This window comes from Rana temporaria, chromosome 12, assembly GCF_905171775.1.
Source record: "Rana temporaria chromosome 12, aRanTem1.1, whole genome shotgun sequence".
In the NCBI taxonomy this organism is placed as follows: domain Eukaryota; kingdom Metazoa; phylum Chordata; class Amphibia; order Anura; family Ranidae; genus Rana; species Rana temporaria.
Window position 1 is genome coordinate 26,212,909 of NC_053500.1, and position 18,493 is coordinate 26,231,401.

The 18,493-nt window shown below is 45.0% G+C and overlaps 1 protein-coding gene across 5 annotated transcripts in view; it reads right to left on the reverse strand.

Moving 5' to 3' along the window:
* The window catches only part of LOC120918567 (KAT8 regulatory NSL complex subunit 1-like), a 156,239-nt gene that overhangs the window by 131,487 nt on the left and 6,259 nt on the right, over window positions 1-18,493 (reverse strand). For 4 of the 5 annotated variants that reach the window (XM_040330220.1, XM_040330214.1, XM_040330216.1 and 1 more), the window contains exons 2-3: window positions 17,246-17,317; window positions 12,049-12,168 (exon numbers count right to left, since the gene is read on the reverse strand). The gene's annotated coding sequence lies outside the window, so the exon portion shown is untranslated. Of the gene's footprint in view, window positions 1-1,462; window positions 1,577-12,048; window positions 12,169-17,245; window positions 17,318-18,493 lie in introns of those variants that run through there. The other variant, XM_040330219.1, reaches the window with a different exon arrangement.

Below are 18,493 nucleotides of genomic sequence, written 5' to 3' on the forward strand. Positions count from 1 at the left end.
TTTTTGTAAAGTGCTGAGCAAACTTTTTGGCACCATATAAATCCTGAAAAATAATCATAATAATAATAATATTCATTCTAGCTATTCATTTATCCCATATGCCTTTAACACCATCTCCCAAGTAGTGATTGTGTCCCCCCAAAAGACACCTTGTAGTTACCCCAGAAGACATCTTGTAGTCCCCCCAATAGGACCCATGAGACAAATCCATTAATAAAAAAAAGAATTTCAGGGTCAATTTGTAGAGCGTCAGCGATCATTATAATAATAGAATATCACAGAGCCTGCCACTACAACAATAAGCAGAGTAGGCTTTGATCTCTATGCTAATGAGCCCAGCCTGTCCTGGTAATAAGAATCCTCGGGCCCCCTAGGTGTGCGGCTCCTCTGCAGAGGGAAAACACAAAGCATGCACACTGTCAGCCCTGCCACCCAATGCAGGCGGCCACGAGGTCACACTACAACAGGCACAGACCCCAGCCTTGCCCCCCTACCTCCATGTGTTCACTTCTGCCACCAGGGAACACGGCATGGCCGGGCCTGGATGTGACAACAGTAAAATGGTATGGGGTATCCGCGCTACCAAAACACCTAAATCTAATATATTGGGGGAAAAAACAAAAAAAAGCACAATCTGTTTGATAAACAAATAAAAAGTCCACATGGATGTGACAAGCCGAAGTCTTGAATTGTGCATTCACTTGTTCTGCAATTGGGTTACATAAGACTTTTCACTGGCTTGCTGCTCTCCATAACTGCATATATACTGCAGTGTACAAAGCCATGCATGTCTGACTTAAAGGATCAGTCCACCACAATTCAATTTTCCATGATATGGATCGCTGTTCCCGATCGGAGATTTCTACACCAGGCTGCTCCCCCTCTTTTTTTACACTCCAGAGTTCAGAGAATGAAGAGGTAAAAACTCTCTCCCCTACTGCAGCAAGGGGAGCGAGACTGAACGCTGCAGCCGGAGGAGTGAGACTGAACACCGCAAGTATGGAGCTCCCACAACAGCGAGCAATACGGTCCCACACATCCGTTTTGGGGCAAGCAGACCAGACCAAACCAATCTATCCACAAAAAAACACACACAATGGGCTGATCTGTTTAAGGCATGGCTAGTGACATGGCCGAGGCAAGGCATGTCATGCTGTACTACTCTAAACCACAAAAGACTACAAATCCCACAATGCTCCAGGAGTAAAGTTACATAAATTAATATTTAATCTGTAAAAGTCATAATCCTGGGCGGTTAGGAGAAAAAAGCAGCTTGGGGGGAGGGAAAGGGGATTTTAGACTGCAGAGCTTGCACTTTGCAGCAAAGCCATGGGGGGGGGTGGTGGGTGGGGAGGATCCTTTGCATGGCAAGCTGACATGGAGGGAAATTCCAAAACAATAGAGGTGAAGGCAGGCATGCCCATAGAGAAGCATGGAAGGAAGGACAAAGCATTGTACTCACAGGCAGCCAGAGGGAAGAGTGCAGAGAAGGGGAAAGCTGCAGACCTCAGCACAGGGAGCTCAGTGTTCATCGCTGCTACTGCCTCATATTCCAGCTTTGCACTAACCACACACAAGCTGCACTAATGTGAGCTTCTGCAACACTCCCCCCTCCTCTCCCTCCCCCACAGCCCAGGGATCAGTCCATGCCAGCCTGCAGGGGAGCACGGCTATGGAGTCCAGCAGCTGGCGCCCCCACAGCATGCCAATCTGCAGTGCTGAGCAATCCCTGAAAGCTTCAATACCTACCGAGCCGACACACGCCAGCGGAAAGGAGAGTAAAGGGTGAAATGAGGAAAAAGCCAGCACCCTGTGTGACAGCCATTCCACCCCGTGTGTGCTTGTGAATGGTTCTTCCAGCTGCTGCTGCTGCTGGTACAGAGACACTGGGGGCTGCGGTGGCGTCTTGTGGCCACAAGAGGGCGGAAAAGTGAACACAACGTGTCATATGCCGGATTTCATGGAACATCAGACCTATTATGCAACATGCATACAAGGCACAGATCCTCCTGACCAGCGGCACAGGGGCTAACTGCTGTCTCCTTAGTAACCTCTCTCAACGTCTAGCCACTTCATCCCCGTCCATGCCGGATCAACCTGTGCTCTGTACAGCCTTATGTTTCCAGGCAGAGACACGGGGGATTTACAAAGAAACATCTGTCTGCCGCGCGTGCAAAAAAAAAAAAGAAAAGGTGCAACTTGCGACACATTCATGTCAATATGAGAATATTTGCCGGCACACCATGGAACGACGTAAATAGCGTCCAAACTGATGATTTATTGCATGATCACAACACAAGGAGAGTGCAACGTTTCGGAGCCACGCAGGACCCCTTCGTCAGACATGTGATATATGTGCAAAATTTAACCACTTAAGCCCCGGACCAATATGCTGCTAAATGCCCAAAGGCATTTTTACAATTCGGCACTGCGTCGCTTTAACAGACAATTGCGTGGTCGTGCGACGTGGCTCCCAAACAAAATTGGCGTCCTTTTTTCCCCACAAATAGAGCTTTGTTTTTGTGGTATTTGATCACCTCTGCGGTTTTTATTTTTTGCGCTATAAACAAAAATAGAGCGTCAATTTTGAAAAAAATGCAATATTTTTTACTTTTTGCTATAATAAATATCCCCCAAAAACATATATAAAAACTTTTTTTTTCCTCAGTTTAGGCCGATACGTATTCTTCTACCTATTTTTGGTAAAAAAAAAAATCGCAATAAGGCTCCTTTCACATTGGGGCGTTTTTCATGCGGTACAGCGCTAAAAATAGCGCTGCTATACCGCATGAAAAATCATGCCCTGCAGGCTTCAATGTGAAAGCCCGAAGGCTTTCACACTGAAGCGGTGCGCTAGCAGGAGCGCTCCAAAAGTCCTGCTAGCCGCATCTTTACCGCTCCTATACCGCGCCTTCCCATTGAAATCAAAGGGAAAGCGCGGTATTGACCCTTTTTCGGCCGCTAGCGGGGGTTAAAACCTCACCGCTAGCGCCCGCTATAAACACAACGGTATAGCCGCGCTACAAATAGCGCGGCTATACCGTCACCGCGGTTCCACGCTGCAATGTGAAAGCAGCCTAAGTGTTTATAGATTGGTTTGCGCAAAATTTATAGCGTTTACAAAATAGGGGATAGTTTTTTTGCATTTTTATAAAAAAAAAATTTTTTACTACTATTGGCGGCGATCAGCGATTTTTTTCGTGACTGCGACATTATGGCGGACACTTCGGACAATTTTGACACATTTTTGGGACCATTGTCATTTTCACAGCAAAAAATGCATTTAAATTGCATTGTTTATAGTGAAAATGACAGTTGCAGTTTGGGAGTTAACCACAGGGGGCGCTGTAGGAGTTAGTGTTCACTTAGTGTTTGTTTACAACTGTAGGGGGGTGTGGCTGTAGGACTGACGTCATCGATCGAATCTCCCTATAAAAAGGATCATTCGATCGATACGCCGCCACAGTGAAGCACGGGGAAGCCGAGTTTACACATGGCTCTCCCCGTTCTTCAGCTCCGGGGAGCGATCGCGACGGATCGGCTATAAACGAATAGTCCCGGATCGCTCCCCGTGGGAATCCGCACGCCGCACGCAGCGGGTGTGGGGGGTCCTGATCGGACCCCCCACCCGCTAAAAGGCAAGGACGTATATATACGCCCTTCTGCCTGTCCGTGCCATTTTGCGGACGTAAATAGTCATGCGGCGGGCGTTAAGGGGTTAAAGAGCCACCAACCAATCAAAAAAGCCAGAAAAAGAAAAAAAAAACGCACAAGAAAACCAAGCTCCTCCCACCCCCAGACTGGTATGACGTCACAAATCCCGCCAGAAAACAGCTAAAGCTGTTCTTTAAATCTTGCACACTGTAACCCCACATATATCACATGCCTGACGAAGGGGTCCTGCGTGGCTCCGAAACGTTGCACTCTCCTTGTGTTGTGATCATGCAATAAATTATCCGTTTGGACGCTATTTACGTCGTTCCATGGTGTGCTGGCAAATATCTACATTGTGTACCCAAATCCAAGAGCTCATCCAGGAATGTGTGCGATGGGAATATGAAGTATGACATTCATGTCTTATTTACCTTCACTTACCTCATCAGCGACTGTCGCACGAATCAGAAATAGCAACAAAACGCACCACAAAGCACAGTATGCCTGCTGTGGAGCTTTGTACTCTATAGTACAGTGCGTTGGGGTGCCATTCACACCGCCAATAGAACAGGTGTGTTGGCCAGCATTGTGGTGAAGTGTGTTTTGGGGGTGAGTCACACCACAGAAACGTAGTCTGGATGCATTTCTGCATGTGCGTTTTTCTGCGTTCTGGTGCGTTTTCAATGCATTTCCCCCCCATTGTTTACCAATGTTTCCTGTTTTTTTTTTCTTTCTGTAATGCGTTTTGCCGCGTTCCAACACAGTTCAGTGCAAAAAAAATGCAGCATATTCTATTTTTTTTTTTACTGCACTGGAACAAATTGCACTGGTGTGCACTATGCCATAGGAACCCATATAACCTACTATCCATGCGTTTTTGATGCAGAAAAAAAATGCACTGGAAAGCATCTGGTGTGAACAGGGCCTAAGCGTGCATTGCCGAAACACACAAGTGTGAATGGACCTTTGAATATTTACAAACTTTTTTCTTTAACTTATTACTGAACTGCTTTATTAAAGCAGAGCTCCACCTAAAAGGGGGAAGCCCCACTTGTTTGCCTCCTCCCCCCTCTGGTGCCACATTTGGCACCTTTTGGGGGGGGGGGGTACCTGGTTTTGACACTTTTGGCTGAAGTTCAGCCCTCCCTCCGCCTTCTCCCGCAGCCGGCCCAATAAGAGCGCAGCATGCTTCGCGTTACCCTTAGTGAAGATGGCAGCGGCAGCACCCGATAGCCGATTGAAAAATCAGCTATGGTGAGGACACCACTGGACTCCAGGACAGGTAAGTATCCTTATATTAAAAAAGTCAGCAGCTGCAGTATTTGTAGCTGTCGCCTTATTTTTTTTTCTGCAGGAGCCTGGAGCTCCTCTTTAAAGCAAAATTAAAAGAAGGGGGAAGGGAAACAAAAAAGCACTCACATTTGCCAACATCCGTAATTGTGAATAGAGAGAAAATTACTGCTGGGGGGCAGTGATAAGGCGGACTAAATAGCATAGGCTATGCCCCGGGACGTGTGACATCCTTTCCACTGTGAGGTGTCCAAACCTTTTTGGTTACCCAACACTGGACGGTGTATTTTGGATGTAACTCCCACTATGGCTTTGCCCCCCGTTCTCTGGTCCCAGCTTTTTGATGCTCTGGCTATTAGCTAGATTGATTTCCGATAAACAGATTTGATTTGACTCCTATACCATTTAGAGGAATTCCCTTATGCTTGGGATTATAAGTTCTTCCATAAACTACGTATAAATGACTGATGGTACACCTGCAATCCTAAGCGTCTTCGGTGCACTGATGGTTGGCGACCATTTCGATAAATGAAATATTTAATGTCCTACTGCCAAAATTCTCCTACCTCGTCCTGAGGAAGCCAAAAGGCGAAACGCGTAGACAAGAGGATATTTTCAAACCTATTACATACTCTATATGGTTTTTATGTATCATATTGTATTTTTTTTGTAATAAATGTATATATTTTTTCTAAATCCCTTGTTCCCGTCTTGCCTTTAAAGTCCGCCCTATCACTGCCCCCCAGCAGTAATTTTCTCCCTCCTCTTTAAAGCGGAGTTCCGCCAACATATTTTTATTAAAAGCCAGCAGCTACAAATACTGCAGCTGCTGACTTAATATATGAACACTTACCCGTCCATGGCGCCCGCGATATTGTCAGCCGAAGCCAATCTGTCAGTCGGCTTTCGGCTGCCGCCGCCGCCGCCATCCTCTAAGGGAATCAGGAAGTGAAGCCTTCACCTCCTGGTTCCCCACTGCGCATGCACGAGTCGCGCAGTGCGTCCTCATTGGTCCCTGCTGTCTTCTGGGACCCGTGTGCCTCTCAGAAGACAGCGGAGGAGGACAGAGTAGGTGCCGGAAGTGGCGTAGGTCACCTCGATTACTGAGGTGATCTATGCCCGGAAGTGGGTATGAAAATACCCGTTTTACACAGGTATCTGCTCCCTCCTCCCCCTGAAAGGTGCCAAATGTGACACCGGAGGGGGGGGGGATGGTTTAAAAAAGTGGAAGTTCCATTTTCGGGTGGAACTCCACTTTAAGTTTAATAGATTGTTACAACTGCAGTAGTAATAGATTACTGATGGAGCAAGGTGTAGTGAGATGGAATTTTAGTTGGTTTTAGAGGTCTGGTTTAATAAATTAGGCAAGGAAAAAAATAAATAAGTTGAAGTATGTCCCCGAAACCTCACTTACAAACTGTACTAAGCAGATGCAACAGCAATCCTGATCCCACATCCGTAACAATTATACCGTGTGGGCTCTAATGTCACTCTGATTAATGACACCAGTGATATCGGTGTTCTGTACAATGGCACTGCACTTCCATGTCCAATACTGGAGAACAGCAGAATCTGCTCATCACACCCAATAGGCACCTTTATACTGATTTCCTTATCTATACTCCCCCACTTATTGGCTGCCTTCCATAAAAGAAAGAAAAGGTTGAGACAAGATGCTGGAAACGATTATTCGATAAGTGCAGTCGTCACTTGTGCCCAATGTCTTGGTTTGGCAACTGGACACAAAACAAAGGACCCCTTGAGAATTGAGGTCACCCAGATCAAGAACACAAGTGTAGTCAGTCCAATAAGAAAGCCAAACAAATGTCCACTATCTTTTTATGATAAATTCAGTTTATGGTAGGAAAGTATAAAACAGCCAGTGTTTTGGGGGCCAAAAAATTCCCCTTCATCAAGGCTCAAAAAAAAAAAAAAAGTGATTTCATAGACTTAAAATGTTTTTAGCAGACTAGTCTATATTCAGACATAAGTTAAAGAAGTCCGGTCACACAGATAAAACAATGAAGTAAACTCAATAAAAGCTGAGATCAATGTTCAAAGACCATCTTTATGTTAAAGGATGTGGGCAAAACAACCAAAAGCACCCTATTGGATTTGGGCTTTAATCAGTAAAAAAAATAAAAAATAAATCCAAAAGAATGCATCTCTATCCGAATTCTAACTAAATAAAGGTTACATGAAGATCGGAGGACTATCTACAATGTACACCATTATGCATAATTATTTCCATAAGGCATCTAGGGGGCCACAGCCTCTGATGATTGTTTACATGTAGCACCCCAAGTCTTATGCCCCGTACACACCATCACTTTATGTGATGAAAAAAAATGACGTTTTTAAAAACGTCACTTTAATTGACCGTGTGTGGGGGAAAACGTCGTTTTATGTCTTCTAAAAAACGACCAAAAAAAATTGAAGCATGCTTCAATTTTATGTGTCGTTTTTCAAAACGTCAACTTTTACTTCACAGAAATTGACCGTGTGTAGCAAAAAAACGTCGTTTAAAACGACGTTTTTTCACCCGCGCATGCCCAGAAGCTAGTTATGAAGCGAGCTTCAATGGAAAAACGTGGTGGAACGTAACCTCGCTTTGCTAGAACATTGTGAGAAAAACGATGGTGTGTAGGCAACTTCGTCTTTGAAAATTGAAGTTTCAAAAACGTCATTTTTTACTTCACAGAAAATGTCGTTTTTTTTCATCACATAAAGTGATGGTGTGTACGGGGCATTAGTGTCCTGGCTAGACTTCTATGGAGCCATGTCTGAGGCTGAAGACACCCCGGGGTAGATTCAGGTAGGGAGCGCGTATTTGTGTGCGGGCGTAACGTATCCTATTTATGCTACGCCTCCGCAACTTTGACAGGCAAGTGCAGTATTCACAAAGCAAAGTTGCGGCGGCGTAGCGTAAATAGGCCGGCGTAAGCCCGCCTAATTCAAATGTGGAAGATGTGGTTTTTTTTTTGTTATGTTAATTTATTGTGACCTCACGTAAATGACGCTTTTTCCTAACGGCGAATGCGCCGTCCGTGAAAGTATCCCAGTGCGCATGCTCCAAATTAACCCGCAAAAAGCCAATGCTTTCGACGTGAACGTAAATGACGCACAGCCCTATTCGCGAACGACTTACGGAAAACGACGTAATCAACGGAAAATTCGACGCTGGCCCGACGTCCATACTTAACATTGGCTGCGCCTCATATAGCAGGGGTAACTTTACGCCGGATAAAGCCTTACGTAAACGGCGTATCTGTACTGCGACGGCCGGGTGTACGTTCGTGAATAGGCATATCTAGCTGATTTACATATTCTAGGCGTAAATCAGCGTACACGCCCCTAGCGGCCAGCGTAAATATGCAGTTAAGATAGGACGGCGTAGGAGACTTACGCTGGTCGTATCTTAGACAGATTTTGGCGTATCCAATTCTTTGAATCAGGCGCCAAGATACGATGCCTCACACTCAGAGATACGACGGCGTATCTGGAGATACGCTGTCGTATCTCCTACCTGAATCTGGGCCCCCATATACATCTACGAGGCTGTAATGCTTAGGCATGCGGGGATACAAACACCGGGGGAGGGGCTATAGCAGTCAGATCCAGGTAAGTATGCATTTATGGGGGTGCATTTGATTAGGTCAAGGCAAAGGGGCAAAAAGAATAAGTGCACGTTAATTAATTAATTAATATTAATTCCTCCTATCCTTCAGCACAGAAAATGAAATTTAAAAAGACAAAATCTGCTTAGACTGTCTATCTAACTACCAGTATGCAACAGTTTAACTAAATTTGCTTCAAATAACTGTGATTTGAAATATTATATGTGGAGTCAGAACACAGTTTTAATAGTTGCAGCTTCTCCCCATTTATATATACAATATTTTTCAATTGTTTTCTGAATTTAATCCGTATCGGCGCTTTAGTCATTTTAAATCTTTAAATAAAACTGTGCCAAACCTCTTGTATATATCCATTCTCCTTTTAGACAGAAGGAGGAAACGTATGCATAGGACATTTTTGCCGTCACAATCCTGGGCCATTCACATGAAGCATATGATGAATAGATGCAGAGGCACGCCAAAACTTTTGGTGAAAACTGCACATCAAAAATGATCACCAGGCTCAGAGTTATAGGCGGCTGAAGTCATATGCAAATCTTCACCTTCTTGTAAAAGCAGCAGGCCCACCATTTCCACTTCTCAAGCCTTCCTGTTGATCTTTTAACTTGTAATGTTTATGTAATTTTTTACATTTTGAAAAAACAAACAATGGGGGGGGGGAAGGGGATTACCAAAGATGGAGCATACAGAATATGGTGTAGCTGTGCATGGTAGCCAACCAGCTTCTAACTAAGGCTGCATTCACATCTAGGCGGACAAAATCGCGGCGTTTTGTCCCGCGAATTGCGGCGACAAATAGCGGCGACAAAACGCTGCGATTGTCCGCCTAGATGTGCCCCTAGATTGTCCCCCTATGGAGATGGTTCCCATCTCCTATGCCGAACGCCGAAAGCCGCCTGAAAAAAAGGTCCGGGACTATTCTTCAGGCGGCAGGCGTTCGGCGTGGAGATGTGAACCATCTCCATAGAGGGCAATGTTAAATCATCCCTCTGGCGTGTCGGGGCGGCAGCGGGCGTCACACTACAGGCGACAAAACGCCTAGGTGTGAATGGGCTCTTAGTGTGCCTGCAAGGGGTTACCTTGCAGGCACACTCCAGTGTGATACACTCGGCAGCCGCAGCCGCCAAGTGTATGACTTAGCCCCACCCCCGGGCGCGCTGCGTCATTGATTTGATTGACAGCAGCGGGAGCCAATGGCTTATCTGCTATCAATCATCCAATGAAGAGCCGACAAGAGCTGGGAGAAAGCAACGCGGGATCACGCCCACGGAAAATCGGGGCTCAGGTAAGTAAATCAGGGGCTCGGGGGGGTGGGCGTGACTGGAATTTATTTGACCCCTTTAAGCTTTGACAATAAAACCTGGAAGCTGATTGGCTTCTATGCAGAACTGCACCAGATTTTGTATGCTCCAGTTTTAGTAAATCAACCCCTATGTATGACGTATTTGTCCTTAAAGTATAACTAAAAGGCAAAACTTTTATTTATTTATTTCGTTTTGGATAGAGCGCAGAGAGATTAGAACCTCTGTCAGATTTTTATTGCTATCTGTATGCCCTCATTAGGGAGATCCCCTCTCTCGATGTGTCCTGTTTACCATTATTATTGAAAATTAATAGAAGAGAAATCTTCCAATAGCGACACTAGTTCTAGTGAGCTGGGGGTCCCCAAGAAATTCCCTCTATTTGCAGGGATTTCCTCTCACTTCCTGTTTGGCTATGGGAGAGGAAGTGAAGGAAAATCCCTGCAATGGGGCACAGATGGCAAAAAAAAGTTTGACAGGGATTATAACCCTGTTGTTCTATCCAAAAATGAAAAAGTTTTACCTATAGTTCTACTTTAATGAGGAAGGCTACATCACTGACCAATAGGAAGGCCTAGAGCTGGAACTGCCTTGTGTTGTAGCAATTTATTGTCAAGCCAAAAACGTATTTTGTTTTAGATAAAGTAGGGAAAGATTGAAAGCCTGCCTGGCTTCTCCTGCTATTTAGGGCTCTATTAGAGAAATGTACCCTCATTTGCTGCTCTTCTCACCTTTAAAGTGGAGGTTCCCCCTTAAAACACATTTCTAACAATACATTTGAAAGACTGCTTACACTGCCGGTAGGCTGGCTTTTTTTTTTTTTTTTCGTACATACCTCGATATCGCTGTTTCATCCCTCGACTTCCGGATATGAGTCTTGTGGCGGTGGGCGTTCCTAGTTGATTGACGTTCCTCCGACCAACGCATACTTGTCGTCACGACATTCCGAAAGAAGCCGAACGTCGCTGCGCAGGCGCCGTATAGAGCCGACTCTATACGGCGCCTGCGCAATGACGTTCGGCTTCTGTCGGAAAGTCGTGACGCGCAGTATGCCCCGGTCGGAGGAACGTCAATCAACTAGGTCCAGCAAGACTCATACCCGGAAGCCGAGGGATGAAACGGCGATATCGAGGTATGTATGAAAAAAAAAAAAAAAAAAGCCAGCCTACCCGCAGTGTAAGCAGTCTTTCAAATGTATTGTTAGAAATTTGTTTTAGGGGGAACCACCCCTTTAAGGCCTCGTACACACGAGGGGACATGTCCGATGAAAACGGTCCGCGGACCGTTTTCATCGGACATGTCCGCTCGGAGATTTCGGTCTGATGGTTGTACACACCATCAAACCGAAATCCCTGCGGACAGGATACGCGGTGACGTGGGCGCGCCGTCGCCGTGACGATGACGCAGCGACGTGCGCGACCCTGGAAGGCCAATGCTCCCACGCATGCGTCGAATCACTTTGACGCATGCGAGGGCTTTCGGCCGAGCGGACATGTCCGGTGAGTCGTACAGACGACCGAACATGTCCGACGGACAGGCTTCCAGCGGACAAGTTTCTTAGCATGCTAAGAAACATTTGTCCGCTGGAAACCTGTCCGATCCGCCGGAAAATTGTCCGGTCGGCCGTACAGACGACTGAACATGTCTACGGAAACTGGTCCGACGGACCAGTTTCAGCAAACATGTTCGGTCGTGTGTAGGAGGCCTTACACTCAGGAAGTAAGTGAAAATCTGCAACAGGGACACCACCATCAATAAACATCAAACAGAGGTTCTAGCCTTCTCCTGCTTCATTATAGGAAAACATTTTTATTGCCATCTGTGATTCTGCATAGAGCGTTCCTGTCTGATAAAACATTGTCAGCAGGATAGGAAGTGAGAGCAAATCTATTGAATGACACATCGGATAGGAGTAAAAACCTGACAAAGATTCCAATCCTTTCCAATTCCATCCAAAACAAAAACAAAAAAGGTTTTCTATGATATTAGTAGCTGACATTAAGAACAATCTGTCAATATACTTCTACATAAAACATCCCATTCCTAGTTTATCTAGTAAAACATTTAGTAAATTGCATAAAATAACACCTTTCAACAAAAGCAAAACGATGGAAGTGTCCATTCAATGAGATAACCTACAAACCACCCCCTGCCAAGATGCGTACCTGGATCCAGAAGACCCCGAGGCCATGAGATGATGATGTGCCAAATACGGTGCCGTCATGGCAGCCATAACACAAATTAGATGTAGAAAGCGGGAGGAATTCATCCTGGCCAAACTCCAGCTGTGGATAAACCAGAAACCCATTTTATTATGCTGTAAGAAACAAGATTCTTCATTTTATACACCTAATAAATAAGACTATAAATACCATTTCCACTACTTGTCATCTTTTACCACCCAAAATACAGAGGATTTGCATAAATATAGTACATTTTTTTTTTTTGTAGCTGTAACTATGCAGATCGTCTAAAGCTGGCCATCTCATTGAATAATCTCCTTCATATTACCATCCATACTACTGAGCATAAGATTGTTTGAATAAAAATTGAATGAATTGTTTTGGAAGCCATGGCATTGCACATAACAATCCAGGATGTGGTTTAACCACTTAAGACCCGGACCTTTAGGCAGCTAAAGGACCCGGCCAGTTTTTGCGATTCGGCACTGCGTCGCTTTAACTGACAATTGCGTGGTCGTGCGACGTGGCTCCCAAACAAAATTGGCGTCTTTTTTTCCCCCCACAAATAGAGCTTTCTTTTGGTGGTATTTGATCACCTCTGCGGTTTTTATTTTTTGCGCTATAAACAAAAACAAAGCGACAATTTTGAAAAAAATTTAATATTTTTTACTTTTTGCTGTAATAAATAAATATCCCCCAAAAATATATATTAAAAAAAAAAAAAATTCCTCAGTTTAGGCCGATACGTATCCTTCTACATATTTTTGGTAAAAAAAAAAAATCGCCATAAGCGTTTATCGGTTGGTTTGCGCAAAATTTATAGCGTTTACAAAATAGGGGATAGTTTTATTGCATTTTTATTGATTATTTTTTTTTTTTTACTACTAATGGCGGCGATCAGCGATTTTTTTCGTGACTGCGACATTATGGCGGACACTTCAGACAATTTTGACACATTTTTGGGACCATTGTCATTTTCACAGCAAAAAATGCATTTAAAATGCACTGTTTATTGTGAAAATGACAATTGCAGTTTGGGAGTTAACCACAAGGGGGCGCTGATGGGGTTATGTGTGACCTGAAGTGTGTTTACAACTGTAGGGGGGTGTGGCTGTAGGTGTGACATCATCGATTGTGTCCCCCTATAAAAGGGATGACACGATCCATGCTGCCGCCACAGTGAAGAAAGGGGAAGCCGTGTTTACACACAGCTCTCCCCGTTCTTCAGCTCCGGGGACCGATCGCGGGACTCCAGCGGTGATCGGGTCCGTGAGTCCCGGAGCTTCAGACCGGGTCGCGGGCGCGCTCACGCGACCCACGGCTGGGTACTAGTACAGGACGTACCTGTATGTACATGTGCCCAGCTGTCCCATTCTGCCGACGTATATGTGCAGGAGGCGGTCCTTAAGTGGTTAAATGTAGGTGATTGATCTTTATGTTTTCGGACTATGGTGAAGCCACAATCCATCGAGACCAGTGGTATAATAAGATCAGCATTCATACTTAAAAGCTTTTGACATAATGGGGGAGATTTACTAAAACTGGTGCACACAGAATCTGGTGCAGCTCTGCAAGGCAGCCAATCAGCTACTTAGTTTAGCTTGTTCAATTAAAGTGGAAGTCCATCCTAAAACTAAAATCTCTACATCTACAGACACTCACGATCTAACACTAACCTATCTAGCCCTGTCAAGAAGAAATGGCTATACATACCTTTTTTGAAGCCGATCCGACCCGATCCCACGCTGAGCTGTCATCTTCGCTGTGTGGGTGTGTGCAGAGGACACAGCTGACAACTGAAGCCCCATAGAGTTACTATGGTGACATCACTCCACATTCATTTCATAGCAGTTGTCGGCCGTGTCCTCTGCAGAGCTTCCGCCGCTGGAGACGGGTGTTTTTTTTTTAAAATCAATGCAGTACTTATTGTTTTAGAGATAGATGTTCTCCGCCGCTTCCGGGTATGGTCTGCGGGACTGGGCGTTCCTATTTTATTGACAGCCTTCCGACCGTCGCATACAGCGTGTCACGAGTTGCCGAAAGTAGTCGAACGTCGGTGCGCAGGCGCCCTATAGAGCCGCACCGACGTTCGGCTTCTTTCGGCAACTCGTGACGCGCTGTATGCGACGGTCGGAAGCCTGTCAATCAAATAGGAACGCCCAGTCCCGAAGACCATACCCGGAAGCGGCGGAGAACATCTATCTCTAAAACGGTAAGTACTGCATTGATTTAAAAAAAAAAACACCCGATTGTGCTTGCCCCCTCCACAGCCCAGTAAGGACTGGAGGGGCAGAGCAGAGAGTGATGACTAACAGTCACTGCTCTCTGCTCTGAAAGGACTGAGAACTGAACGATCAGCGGTGGTGTAATTACTCCGCTCTCATATTTAGAGGCGGTGGGGGACAACTGCAGCATCAGATCATGCACGTATGTTTGTTTTTTTGTATTCCCATACTTCTCCTTTTATAATAAAGTAGCTAGCTGTAGTAGCCGCACATGCACTATAGGAATGTCAAGTGATTGTATGCAGCTGTTATAAAAAAATAAAAATAAAGGGCCAGATTCACGTAGAACTGCGGCGGCGTAACGTATCGTAGTTGTAGGCGAACGCGAAAATCCGTCGGGAATCGCCGTAACTCCTAATTTGCATACCCGACGCTGGTTTACGACGCGAACTCCCCCCAGCGGCGGCCGCCGTACTGCATCCTAAGATCCGACAGTGTAAAACAATGACACCTGTCGGATCTTAGGGATATCTATGCGTAACTGATTCTATGAATCAGTCGCATAGATAGAAACAGAGATACGACGGCGTATCAGGAGATACGCCGTCGTATCTCTTTGGTGAATCTGGCCCAAAGGTTTTATGAAATTACAAAGCAGTGCAGAAAAAAATACCAGCTTTTTTTTTTTTTTACTTTAAACCTCTTATTAAAGGGGAGTTCCAGCCTTTTTTTAAGTTTATTAAAAGTCAGCAGCTACAAAAAGTGTAGCTGCTGGCTTTTAATAAACAGACACTTACCTGCTCCACGGCTCCAGCGACGCGCCGGCCGGGGCTCCGCTCCTCACCCCCCCTCGCGGGCCGGCGTCTTCATTCCTAGTGTGGGCACCCGGCAGTGACAGCTTTCGGCTTCACAACTGGGCACCCACTGCGCATGCGCGAGCGCCGTCCGATTGGACAGGCGCTCGCCTACAAGGAGGGGCTGCAATAAGGCGATTAAGCTAATCGCCTTACCAGCTCCTCGGCGGAAGTGGGACAGGAAGTCCCCTTCTCCTGAAGCCCCCACTCCCCCCCCAAAAAAAATTTCATGCCAAATGTGCCATGTAAGGGGGCGAGGAGTGGGTTAAGCGGAAGTTCCATTTTTAGGTGGAACTCCGCTTTAATAACCAACAAAATTATAAAATCTGTATAGTGTAAAATGTCCAATATCCTCAAAATAGATCTTCCTCCCACACTCTCCCCGCGTGTTTTGTGCTCCCCAAAAACATTCTAAACCCTCAAAAGAGGTTTTGACCTGTGTATGTAAATGGCTCAAGATAAGCGTCTCCAGGTCTTTCCCTCCTTGCAATTTCACATTTCATTTCTAGTAAATACTACACTATATATTTTTTTTTGTCTTTTTTATAAATACACTTTACATTTTTGAAGGAGTGGATTTGAAGACGAGGGGAAATACCTGGATATTGCAATCATTCACATTTCCTATACCAGTGATGGTGAACCTTGGCACCCCAGAGGTTTTGGAATTACATTTCCCATGATGCTCATGCACTCTGCAGTGTAGTTGAGCATCATGGGAAATGTAGTTCCAAAACATCTGGGGTGCCAAGGTTCGCCATCACTGTCCTAGATTGTAAGCTCCAACAAGCCGGGCCCCCTGATTCCTCCTGTATTGTAACTGTACTGTCTGCCCTCATGTTGTAAAGCGCTGCGCAAACTGTTGGCGCTATATAAATCCTGTATAATAAGAATATCAAGATTATCTTAACCCATTTATATACACAGGCCAAAACATCTGATGAGAGTTTCTGTTTTTTTTTTTGGGCAGGACCACAAAACACGTAAGGAGATTGCGGGAAGAAGATTTATTTTGAAGATATTGGACATTTTACACTATATGGACGTTATTATTTTGTTGGGTATTAATAAGGGGTTTAAATCATTTATGTCTTTTTTCTACATGGGAGATAAAAGGTTCCAGCAGCCAGGGAGTATTATATGTCTTTTAACTGGTTGCCGACCAGCCGCCGTTGTTTTATGGGCCACTAGGGGCGCGCGCGCCCCCTGCTCGCCCCCGACTCCCATGCGCGTGCCCGGCGGGCGCGATCGACGCCGGGCACACGAGATCGCTTGTTACAGAGCGAGGACCGAGAAGCTGTGTGTGTAAACACACAGCTCCCGGTCCTGTCAGGGAGAGAAATGCTGATCTTCTGTTCATACAATGTATGACCAGCGATCAGTCATTTCCCCTAGTGAGACCACCCCCCCTACAGTTAGAACACACCCAGGGAACATACTTAACCCCTTCCCCGCCCCCTAGTGATAACCCCTTCACTGCCAGTGGCATTTTTATAGCACGGATCGCTATAAAAATGCCAATGGTCCCAAAAATGTGTCCGAAGTGTCCGCCATAATGTCGCAGTACCGAAAAAAAATCGATGATCGCCGCCATTAGTAGTAAAAAAAAATATTAATAAAAATGCCATAAAAATACCCCCTATTTTGTAAACGCTATAACTTTTGCGCAAACCAATCAATAAACGCTTATTGCGATTTTTTTTTAACGAAAAATATGTAGAAGAATACGTATCGGCCTAAACTGAGGGACAAAAAAGTTTTTTTATATATTTTTGGGGGATATTTATTACAGCAAAAAGTTAAAAATATTCAATTTTTTTCAAAATTGTCGCTTTATTTTTGTTTATAGCACAAAAAATAAAAACCGCAGAAGTGATCAAATACCACCAAAAGAAAGATCTATTTGTGGTGGAAAAAGGACGTCAATTTTGTTTGGGAGCCACGTCACACGGCCGCGCAATAGTCAGTTAAAGCGATGCAGTGCCGAATTGCAAAAAGTGCTCTGGTCTTTGACCAGCAATATGGTCCGGGGGTTAAGTGGTTAATCATACACCTGAGTACTGAGTTCCATACATTTTATCATTACAAAGTGGTACTTACATCATTTTCAGCAGCTCCATATTGTGATCTTTACACTTCTGACTCCAGGACCTTTTATCCAGGTAGATCATACTAAAAGGAAGAGAAGACAGTTATTCTTCTGTGTACACAGACTTGTGTATAAGAAAAAAAAAAAGATAGCAGCAGCATCTACCAGTCTTAGTCCGTAGGGTTCAATAGTGAATTGGCCCACCTTTTGCAGCTATAACAGCTTCAACTCTTCTGGGAAGGCCGTCCACAAGGTTTAGGAGCCAAGCCTTCTCATCCAACATCAGTGCCTGACCTCACCAATGCGCTTCTGGAAGAATGGTCAGACATTCCCATAGACACACTCCTAAACCTTGTGGACTGTCTTCCCAGAAGAGTTGAAGCTGTTGTTATAGCAGCCGACTCAATATTGAACCCTACGGACTAAGACACCATGAAATGTGCATGTAAAGGCAGGTGTCCCAATACTTTTGACAATATAGTGCATGATCTTTGTCTAAGATCTGAGGGTTGGCAGCGATATCCTGAGTAAAAAGTTGTCTGTGCCCTGTATGCAAGTAACATTTGTTCCGTTTACTTAAAATACTGTGTACATGGACCCTACTGGCTGCCACCGTTGCTTAGGGCCGAAATAAATATCAACATCATGTAGCCAGTGGTGATGACAATTTTTTTTTTAAAAATATTAAAATCATTGGTGAGAATATAAATATATATTACTGCAATAAGATGTAGGACACCTGAATTGCGTGTGCTATATAAACATAGGGCCATATTCACGTACTTGCGCTGCGGCGTAACGTATCCCCATTACGTTACACCGCCGCAAGTTTTCATCGTAAGTGCTTGATTCACAAAGCACTTGCGTGTAAACTTGCGGCGGCTTAGCGTAAAGCCGTCCGGCGCAAGCCCGCCTAATTCAAATGGGGCGTGTACCATTTAAATTAGGCGCGTTCCCGCGCCGGACGTACTGCGCATGCTCCGTTTTGAAATTTCCCGCCGTGCTTTGCGCGAAATGACGTCGCCCCGACGTAATGTTTTGAACGGCGATGTGCGTAACGTAATTTCGTATTCCCTGACGACTTATGCAAAAAAAAAAAAAATAATTAAATTCGATGCGGAAACGACGGCCATACTTTAACATGGGCTGTCTATTGTTCGACTAGCGACGACGTAAGAGAATGCGACGAACGCGTGTACCTTCGTGGATCGCCGTAAACAGCTAATTAGCATACCTGACGCGGAAAACGACGCAATCTC